Raw genomic sequence first — 10,303 nt, forward strand, 5'->3', positions numbered from 1 at the left:
AGAGACACAGAGACAGAGAGAGACAGAGAGAGAGACAGAGATAGAGATAGAGACAGAGAGAGAGACAGGGAGAGACAGGGAGAGACAGAGAGAGACAGAGAGAGAGACAGAGAGACAGAGACAGAGAGAGACAAAGAGACAGAGAGAGACAGGGAGAGACAGAGAAAGACAGAGAGACACGGAAAGACAAGCAGGAAGCTTTGAGATGGTGCCAATAGATGGGATGTCTTCGGAAAAAAGCTGTCACTGAGTACCAGTGTTGTGGTTTAAACCCAGGGACACCAAAATGTTGTTGAGGTGGGGGCTCTGCCCGCCTAAAAACTGTTGGGGTTTCATGATGTGTTGTGGTGGAACCATCTCAAAGAATTCAGAGTCAGCCCACCTCTGATCCAAGTATACCCATTTATTAAGATTGACGCCTCTCATGAAGTGGACTAAGTTCCAAGAGGAACCAGCAACTTTAGAGAAAGTGAGATGGATTTTATAGGGTAAAGATTCGATTACATGACAGAAATTTACATAGAATAGAGGAATATCATTACTATTAAAAAGTCAGGAGGAGTTTGTTAAGGGATTAGATAATGGAGGAGGGGTCCTATTGATTCAGTGGTTAAACATTCTGGTCATTCTGCCTCCAATTGGTTAACCACTGTGGTCCTGCTTGGGCTAGATGGATGATGTGATTGTGACTGAATACAATAACACACCTGTTTCTGTGGGAATGGGTCTGGGGGCAGTGACCAGGTAGAGGCAGTAGCTAGGTTCCCATCATGTGGACACACCTGCTGTTTCTATGGGAACTAAGAGTTCAGGGACATACCTGTTGTTCCAGTGAGCAGTGAGGCATAATCAAAGAAGTTAGGACAGAGGTGGTGGTGGTGGTGGGGAGCTGGGTAGGTGCAGTGGGCCTGCTATTCAGTAGGGCCAGGACTATAATGAAGTTAGTATATTGGGGCTGGGGGCAGCTTTATTAGGGTTCCATTATTCCCCCCTCAAAGAGTTGGGACCCAAATTCATTTGGGAAAAGGGACAAAGGTCTCAGCTTCTGTAGCTTCTTCAGGCTGAAAAGGGGAGTAGGGTTATCTTTTACTGACCACTTGCTCTAATCAGAGAAATTTGTCATAAAAGGAAAAAGCAGGGACATGCCAGATATGACAGGATAAAACATCCTTAGCTCTAATTGAATTCAGATAAGATTCACTTTAAATCCATCTCATAGCCAGATTCAGGAATAGCCAGGTGGCAAACATTGTCTTCCTTTTCAAAGGAAGACAATGGGAAAACTGAGTCAGGAGGGTCTCATTTTAGATTGAGGCTAAAATTGTCCTCTCAGCTTTTCCCAAAAGTAAACCTTTACCTGTAGCAGGATCACATTCCCTCTGAATAGCTTGTGGCATTTCTCTCAGATACTGATTTATGGTATATAAATGATAGAATATAATTGTGTTGTAATGAATGACGAAAGGCAATGGTTTCAGAGAAACCTTAGAAGACTTGTATAAACTGCTGCAGAGTGAGGTAAACAAAAACTAGAACAATTTATACAACAGCAATAATGTAAGACAACTCTGAAAGCTTAAGGAACTCTGATTAGCACAATGACTAATGGTAATTTCAGAATACTTAGGACTAAACACTTGCCTCTTGATAGAGAGTTGATTAATTCAGAGTACTGAGTGTCTCTCCACGAATGGGTACATATGTGTGTATGTATGTATGCATATATGTAAATATGTATACACACAAATATTTGGACATAGGAAATATGGGTATTTATTTTTTTCTCTATACCTGTTTGTAATAGGGGTTTTATCTTGCATCCTCAGTTGAGGGAAGAGATGGGAGGGAAAGAATTTGGATCAGAAAATAAAATTTAATTTAAAAACAAAGTTATTTAACCATGCCTGTGTAGGTCCTGTATCTTTTTATAAATGTCCCTGACAGTAGGCACTGTGACTTCTCTTTCTTTGCTTTTACACCACAAGGTGCTACGTATGTATAAAGTACTGAAGGCCACTCAGTAAATATTTTCGAATGTGTGGCTTTCTATCACAAACAAACATAGTGACTTTTTGAATTCAGAGTCAGTATTGTGAAATCTTATTTCTGGTTCTGCTTAATTTGCAGCTATGTTAACCACTATGGAATTTTGCTTCTCTTTTCTCTGTCCCCTGTTGTACTGCTCTGGAATTCCAGGAAGCAAAAGAATTCTAACAGCGCCTTGAAGGATCCTTGCTCTGGAAAAACTGAGTCAACAAAACATGCCCGGGCAATATAAACAAAGGGGCTCAATGTAGCTGTAATTTCTCTGAAGACTTGTGCCTGTGACCAAAATTATAGTCTTTGGATATGTTGTTTCAGGGAAAGCCTGAGGAGGTCATAGTAAGGGTCAAATTTCCCCTAAGAGGTCATTTATTCTTCAGCACAGCTGAACTGAATGCTGAGCACACACTAGGAAAAAGTACTTAATCGCTGGCAGGAGCGCCCCCCCACCCCCATTAAAAAAAACAACAACTTTATCTTTGCCTTATGGTAAATCCCAAATGCGATAAAATTGTACACAATTATATCTTCTTTCACAAATATTTTCGTGATAGAATATGAACTTTTCCACAAAAGTCCTATGCTTCTGCCTCATGGCACAGATATGATCATGGGTTCTATAAACCTAAGCCATAGAGACAGAAGCTCTATTTCTCCTAAGGAAGCTATCCAGACGCTCTGGGCAATGGCTCAGCAACAGTATGTCTTTGTCATCAAAGACTTTACCTAGATTATTTATGGAGAAGCTTGTCACCAGAAAGCTATCCACTAGATGTCTAATATTTTGGCTCTGGTAACCCATGAAGCAGATACAGAACAGGATTCAGTACAATGAAGTCTCTTTCTCTTTTTGTTCTGACAACAGTAGCGTCAAGGAAAATGGAGGGAGTGGGTAGGGAATGGAGAACAGAGGGTGCTAGCTCTTAGACTATCTACAAATAGTAATTTAATTCTTGGTACTCTTTATATTGATCTGCATTCAATGACCAACCAGCTGATATCTTATTGAAGGAACTGAATCACATTCATATCGATATTTTCAATATAAATGAAAGCAGAAGCAATGAATAAGACTCAGGGACTCACATTCACGCAACTCTTACCCTCTCCAAATACCAGAGCATCTGAAGGCCCATCTCACTCTACTAAACGGTTGTTTTCTTCCCTCTTATGGAGACTGCTTTGGGCTCAAAACATTGGTCAAACATCACCTGGTTAAGGCTCTCTCTCCTTTGCCCCACAAATGCTGCTATGACTGTGTGGAAGGAGGGCACCAGAACCTACAGCCTTCACTCCCCACTTTCAGCTGCCCCTCCCGGGTGCTCCAACTCCACAATGGCTGCCTGGCCGCCAGGAAGCTTGGGGACCATCCTTGGAAACTTGGTATCAAGAGAAAGCTCAGGTACCCCGATCTCTCCTTTGTGTTTCATCTTCCTCTGTTAGAATGTAAGTTCCCTGAGAGTAGGGATTAATTTGTTTTCTTTTATTTTTTTATCACCAGGATTTAGAACAGTGCCTGGCACAAAGAAAGCACTTAAGTGTATTCTCTCTCTCTCTCTCTTTCTCTCTTCTGTGTTTCTATATCTTTGTCTCTCTCTCTCACTATCTATTACCATTTGTAATTAAAAGCAGGGGTGTGGAGCCTGTGGCCTGGAGGCCACAAGTCCTCAAGTACAGCCCTTTGACTGGTCCTCAAGTGCAGCCCTTTGACTGAATCTAAAATCCACTTAATAAAAGGATTTCTTCTGTAAGACTTGGACTCAGTTAAAAGGACGTACCCAAGGACCTAGAAGGCCTTGGACTCCCCAACCCTGGTTTAAAGGATTGAACCGTCTGTGCTTGCTTCTGCCAATCTCAATATCACTCCTTCAATACTCCCACAAATCCAGGTGCAATAGAGTTTCATAGCAGCCATACGCTCATTCTCAATTTTATTTACAACTTTATAGGATCATAGATTCAAAGCTAGAAGGTACCTTCCATGCATGGATTCACAGTCATGCTATATACGCTCACCCTCTAATGCAATAAATCTTAGCACCAAATCAGTCATTTAAACAAACTGCTAATTTTGTCTTTGTCCCATACCGCACACCCGCACTCTGCTGGGTCACAAGCCCCTAAGGGTCAGATTTTGTACTGCCATGATAAACACACCTAATTGACATCAATGAATCGATGTTCTTTAAGTAGCAGGTGAAATTCACAGTGACATCTAACAATTTAGGCCTAGCTCTGTTTGCATTATAATTTGGATAGCCCTAGAGTCTAATAATGAAAATTGTGCAGTAAAATAAAACATTTTCTAGTTTCTTTTCAAAGAGGAAAATAAGAGACTTGGGAAAGCTGTTGTGCCTATCATGTACCCAGATGCAACAACAACTATTTTTTTTCATCTTTTCTCTGTGGTTTATTTGAACAGTCTTATATTCCAGTTCAAATACTAGATCTATTTGCATATTTTTCCTTTTTTTCTCTCTTCTTAGTTATTTTATTTCTAGTTTTCAACATTCACTTCCATAAGTTTTAAATTTTCTCCCCCTCCTTACTCCCTTCCTCCCCAAACACAGCATGTAATCTGATATGGGCTCTACACATACATTCCTATTAAACACATTTTCACATTAGTCATGCTGCATAGAAGAATTATAATGAATGGGAGAAACCATGAGAAAGAAAAACAAAACAAAACAAAGAAGAAAGTAGTCTGCTTCACTCTGCATTCCAACTCCATAGTTCTTTCTCTGGATGTGGATGGCATTTTCCATCATGAGTCCTTTAGAATTGTTTTAGGTACTTGCATTGCTATCAAAATCAGTCATTGTACACTGTGGCTGTTACTGTGTACAATGTTCTGGTTCTGCTCACTTCACTCAACATCAGTTCATATAAGTCTTTCCAGGTTTTTCTGAAGTCCACCTGTCCATCATTTCTTATAGCACAATAGTATTCCATTACATTCATATACCACAACTTGTTCAGCCATTCCCCAATTGATGGGCATCCCCTCAATTTTCAGTTCTTGGCCACCACAAAAAAAGCTGCTATAAATATTTTTGTACATGTGGATCCTTTTCCAATTTTTATGATCTCTTTGGGATATAGACCTAGTATTTCTGGGTCAAAAGGTAAAGAACTATTCTTTCAGAGGCCATTTGACCATCTCATTTTGTAATGCTTACCTTGGGTATAAGCAAAAAGACTGTAACAAAAGTAATTTCAGCTTAAATGCCAACATCAATGCCAAACAAAGCACAAAAATGAAAATGACTAATGGCAGGAAATTATTTCCTACCACTATAGAAGTCATTTCAGAATCAGTAATCTACATATAGTAAGATAACCAACTATATAGAGAAATGGTCAAAATTATTATGAAATGAGATGTGAAGCTAATGTTGTATGCAATTACAGTTCTAACCTAACCTGTTCAAATAAGCTGTCAACTCCAAAATATGGGAGATGAACAAGAGAATCTGACTATCACCATTTCATAGAGATGTTTAACTGAAGCAAAACAGTTACCGCTAAAGAAGAGACAAAAAAAAAACCCAGAAACCAATTCAGACAGCAAACATTTAATCTCCTTGGCAAGCAGAGAGACATTAGAAGTTAATTTATAAAACACTATAGAGGAAGCTGAAACATGATTATAAGCATTATACCCTTATAGGATAGTGAAAAGCAATTGAGGGAAAAAATTAGCCAACCAGAAAGTTTGAAGTAAGATACAGTTAAACCAGATTGTCTGAAAGGCATTTGAGGCTGAAACTACAAGTAGACAACTAATAGACAACAAATAGAATGATATATTCTACATATCTAGATACATATGCATTATTCTATATATAAAATAACATACATAACATACATGTAACATAAATAACACATATAACCTATATGTTATATTCTAGATATAACAGGTAAGTTGACAGTTTGAAAATTATTCTTATCATAAATAATTATGACAACAGTGAAACCACCATGTTTGGCCACTACCAACACAGTATCTTTTCTGCACTGTTAGGAAGTGTCAGTGGCATTTAAGTATAGAAAGATGGGCATGAGGAACTAAACTTTACAAAATATATGCTGAAGGAGTCCATGCTGGAGACGTTATTTAAAACATGACAAATTTTCAAGATATCTTAAAGATGGGATGATTCTAAAAGAAAAGGAAAAAAAAATTGGAAACAGAATTTATCCCCCCCCCTCCCCTAAAAGGTGACTAAGAAGATAGTAGAATTATTGGCAAAATTTTCTTATATTTATAAGAATCTTTATTAGAATGATCTGTGCAAACACAGAGTATACTTGAGAAATATGAAAAAGGAACAAGAAGGCTTTAACCAATTTTTTACAGCAGATCATATTTGCATAGTCACAACTGATTGAGAGCTATAGAAAATAGAAGATTCCACTGTTCTATTCTTTGTTAATTTCAAGAAAGTGTGACTCAGAAGAAAATGGTAGTCAGTCTTAATGTAGTACATATCACACAATGTCTCATATTCATATGTTAAAATTAAACAAGAGTCTACCAAAGATTCAACCTCAGAGATGACTTTAGGCATCTAATTATTTTGTATCAATATCAAATGAGCCATAAATAAGGAAGATATAAGTGCTCATCTAAACTTTTTATGGGAGTGAAAAAGCATATCCTAAGCCATTTCCAAAATAGAAAAGGGCGTCTATATGACGGCAAAATTCTCCAAATGTTCCCCTTTACTGATGACATTGTATGAATTTGAATCAAGCCCTGGGTACACTTACAAAGCCTCCTTGATAAAAATCTATAATTATTCAAGACATTGTTCTAAATAATTAACTAACAACACTAGAAAAATCAGAGCAGATGAAAAATGCATCATGTCAAGATTATGAAATGTAGTTGGATGTGGTCTTCTTCATTAGAATGCAAGCTCCCTGACAGCAAGCACCATGTTTTTGTCTTTTGCTGTATCTCCAATGCCTGGCACATAGTAATACATGCATACTGACTGCCTGACTGACTGGATGGGCAGCCCACTGAACTAGTCCAGTGGTCCATATGTAGTGGACAAGAGCTATAGGTAGATAATATTCTGGGCCAGAAGCTGAAAGGTATTTGGGAAATTGTACCATCTTTTCAATGACACTCAGCTGCCCATTGCTGTAGGAGTTCATCTCTTTTTAACACCAATATTTTCCTGGAGATGATCCATTGTTCCTAATTAAGAATCGCCATGACATCAGAAAGAACCATAAAGTATCCCAAAGAGCAAATGAAAGCTGTGTAAGGGGCTAACATGTAGTACCTTTAATGACTTGAATCGGTATTAGAAAGGACATGAATACCTAGAGAGGGAGGGAGGCTGGCAGTGTAGATAACTTAATAATCCCAGGATGAATGCCAAACTGACCTTAAAGAAACACTGAAGCAATTAGAGGAAAACTTATAGAACACTGGGTGAATGCCTGTCAGAGGATAGAAAGGGCAAGATCAGACAGGACGGAAAGATGTGAAAGGGCTGTGGTCTAGAGGGAGAAATCACAGGTTTATCAAGTTAGTCAAGTAAGGAATAATTAAGTATCAAATAGAAGTTGTTATTGTTCAGTTATGTACAACTCTTTGTGACCCCTTTTGGTGTTTTCTTGTCAGAGATACTGGAGTGGTTTGCCATTTCCTTCTCCAGCTTGTTTTACAGGTGAAGAAACGGAGGCAATCAGGGTTAAGTGACTTGCCCAGGGTCACACAGCTAGTAAGTGTCTGAGGCCAGATTTAAACTAAGGAAGATGAGTCTTCCTGACTCCAGGCCTGGTGCTCTCTCCACTAAACTATCTAGCTGCCTCTACCAAGCGGCAGGCATGCCTTTAAATATTCCACAGCTACACATGCACTCACTAATTCTCCTACTATTTTTTGAAGAAATAAAAATGCCCTATCATTCATCATCATTTCCACTTTATAGAAGTAACTGAGACAAACGCTAAACAAATTTGCAGTTTGTGCCAGTATATGATTACTCCTAATTAGTTCTAACGTGACTGTGCTACTTATTCCTTAAGGCAACGAACTTAGTTTATTTCTCATTGGGGATAAGTTGATACAGTAATGAAAACTTCTGAAAACAATGCTGTGGCCCCTGTGGCAGTTTATAAGAAAGGTGGAATAATAAGGTACAAGCTGAAAAGAAAGCCCCAAACAGTATTTAGTTGGAGGCCACCTGGAGGAAAAACACAGCTTTAGGCAGCAGCTTCTCAATGCTCCCTCTGCAAAGAAACCCAGAAGTGAGGGAGCACAGCCAAAACTTTGTAGAAATATTAAGGGAACATTTTTAAATTATCCAAGTTAGAAGCATTTGGACTAATCTGAAAGAGAAACCTTTAACAATCTTTCTTTAACCATCAGTTCTAAAACAATGTTCTATTTCCTCCTTTCCAAAACAGCCACAAGAAGGACCCCTTTCTTGAAATCATTAGGACAGTGATCAGATGGAGACAAGGCCTAGGGGTCCTTGAATAAGGGAATATGAACTTGAATAGTTCATCAAAAGGAATTAAAATAATGACCCACCTAAAGGTAGTATCAGGGTAAGTAGGTATCCTCATAGTGCACAGAGTGACAGGCCTGGAGTGAGGAAAATTAATTTTCCTGAGTTCAAATCTTGCTTCAAACACTTACTAGCTGTGTGACTCTGGGCAAGTCACTTCACCCTGTTTGCCTAGTTCTCAGAACCAGAGAAGAAAATGGTAAACCACTCCAGTATCTCTGCCAAGAAAAACCCAAAAGGGATCACAGGGAATCAGAAAGGACTGAAAAAGTGACAGAAACTGAACTGAAGGGCAGTATCTTCTTTCCTCATTTCATGAAGGAATCAGGGTTCTGATCAGAAGGAAAAGGACCTTTTAATTATTATAGGTAACCTATAACTAGCTGGATGGGGTTGTGGGGGTGAGGTATGAGTCCTTGAGGTGAAAGGTCAAAGAAGAATTTAGTGGTTTTATGGGAAAGATTCTCCTGCAACTTCTGAAAAAAATGAATAAATGTTGTTCTATTGAATGTTAACCCTAAACTGCATAACGTGCTTTGTCATGTTGTGAAATGTGCTTTGTTCAAGATTCCTACATATGTTATTTCAAAATGCCTTGTATCAGAGACATGTCAGAGGGTATGAAGGGATTCTGTCAGTTTAGTGACATTTCTCTCTTAAGCAGGATAATGCTTGAATTTAAATGAATAAAAATGATCAAATTATAAAAACTATAATCATATTGTTAAAATAGTAATATTATGATAGTTAATAATAATATTAATAACAAACAGATTTGTACCTAAAATGCAGAGCATGGTACATTACAAAAGTGAGAGTGAAGGCAGAATATTGTAGTTTCCTCTCTCTTGAAGGGTGTGTGTGTGTGTGTGTGTGTGTGTGTGAACCCAGTCCCAGTAGAGAGCCACAGGCATAGCTCACCTTAAGCAAATATACAAATCTACATTTCAAACATTTGTTGAATACAATCTGACCCTGAGGTACCTTTCTAGGCTTGTCATATGTAATGTTCCTTTGCATACTCTACAGTTCAGCTAAGTAGGCCTTTTTGTTGTTCCTAATACAAGAAATTTCTGTGTCTTTACACTAACTGTCCTACATCAATCAATGAACATTTATTAAGCAAACTATTATGTGTTAGGCACTGTGCCAAGTGTTAGGGATAAAAAAGAGGTAAAGGCAATTCCTGTTCTCAAGAAGCATACATTCTAATGGGGTGGAGGTGGGGGGTTAAAGAGGTCAGTTAACAAAAATATAAAGAGTAAGCTATACCCAAGATAGGAACTAATTAATAGAGGGAAGGCACTAGAATTAAGAAGGGTTAGGGAAAACTTCCAGTAAAACAAATGATCTTAATTGGAAGCTAGGAAGGTCAGTTTACTAGGTGTAGTGAACGAAGGCTTGCATTCTAGGCATGGGAGACAGCCAGAGAGCATGTCCAGAGCTGAGAGATTGAACACCTTGTCTGTGGAACAACCAGGAGGCCAGAGTTACTGGATAGAAGAGTATTTGACCAAGAATAAGGTGTAAGGAGCCTGGAAAGGCAGTAGCACTGGTGGGAGGAGGCAGGAGCTAGGCTATAAAGGGCTTTGAATTGTCAAACAGCATTTTGTATTTGTTCCTGTAGGCCATGGGGAGCCACTGGAGTTTACTGAGAGAGAGAAAAAGAGAGGGAGAGGGAGAGAGAGAGAGAGAGAGAGAGAGAGAGAGAGAGAGAGAGAGAA

The 10,303-nt window shown here is 38.7% G+C and overlaps 1 protein-coding gene across 2 annotated transcripts in view; it reads right to left on the minus strand.

The window, feature by feature from the left end:
- RANBP3L (RAN binding protein 3 like) overlaps nucleotides 1-10,303 on the minus strand; it is a 68,842-nt gene that overhangs the window by 16,699 nt on the left and 41,840 nt on the right. The window lies entirely within an intron of this gene.

Source organism: Petaurus breviceps, unplaced genomic scaffold (assembly GCF_028583685.1).
Source record: "Petaurus breviceps papuanus isolate PSGF00001 unplaced genomic scaffold, PetGlider_PUasm1.0 229, whole genome shotgun sequence".
In the NCBI taxonomy this organism is placed as follows: domain Eukaryota; kingdom Metazoa; phylum Chordata; class Mammalia; order Diprotodontia; family Petauridae; genus Petaurus; species Petaurus breviceps.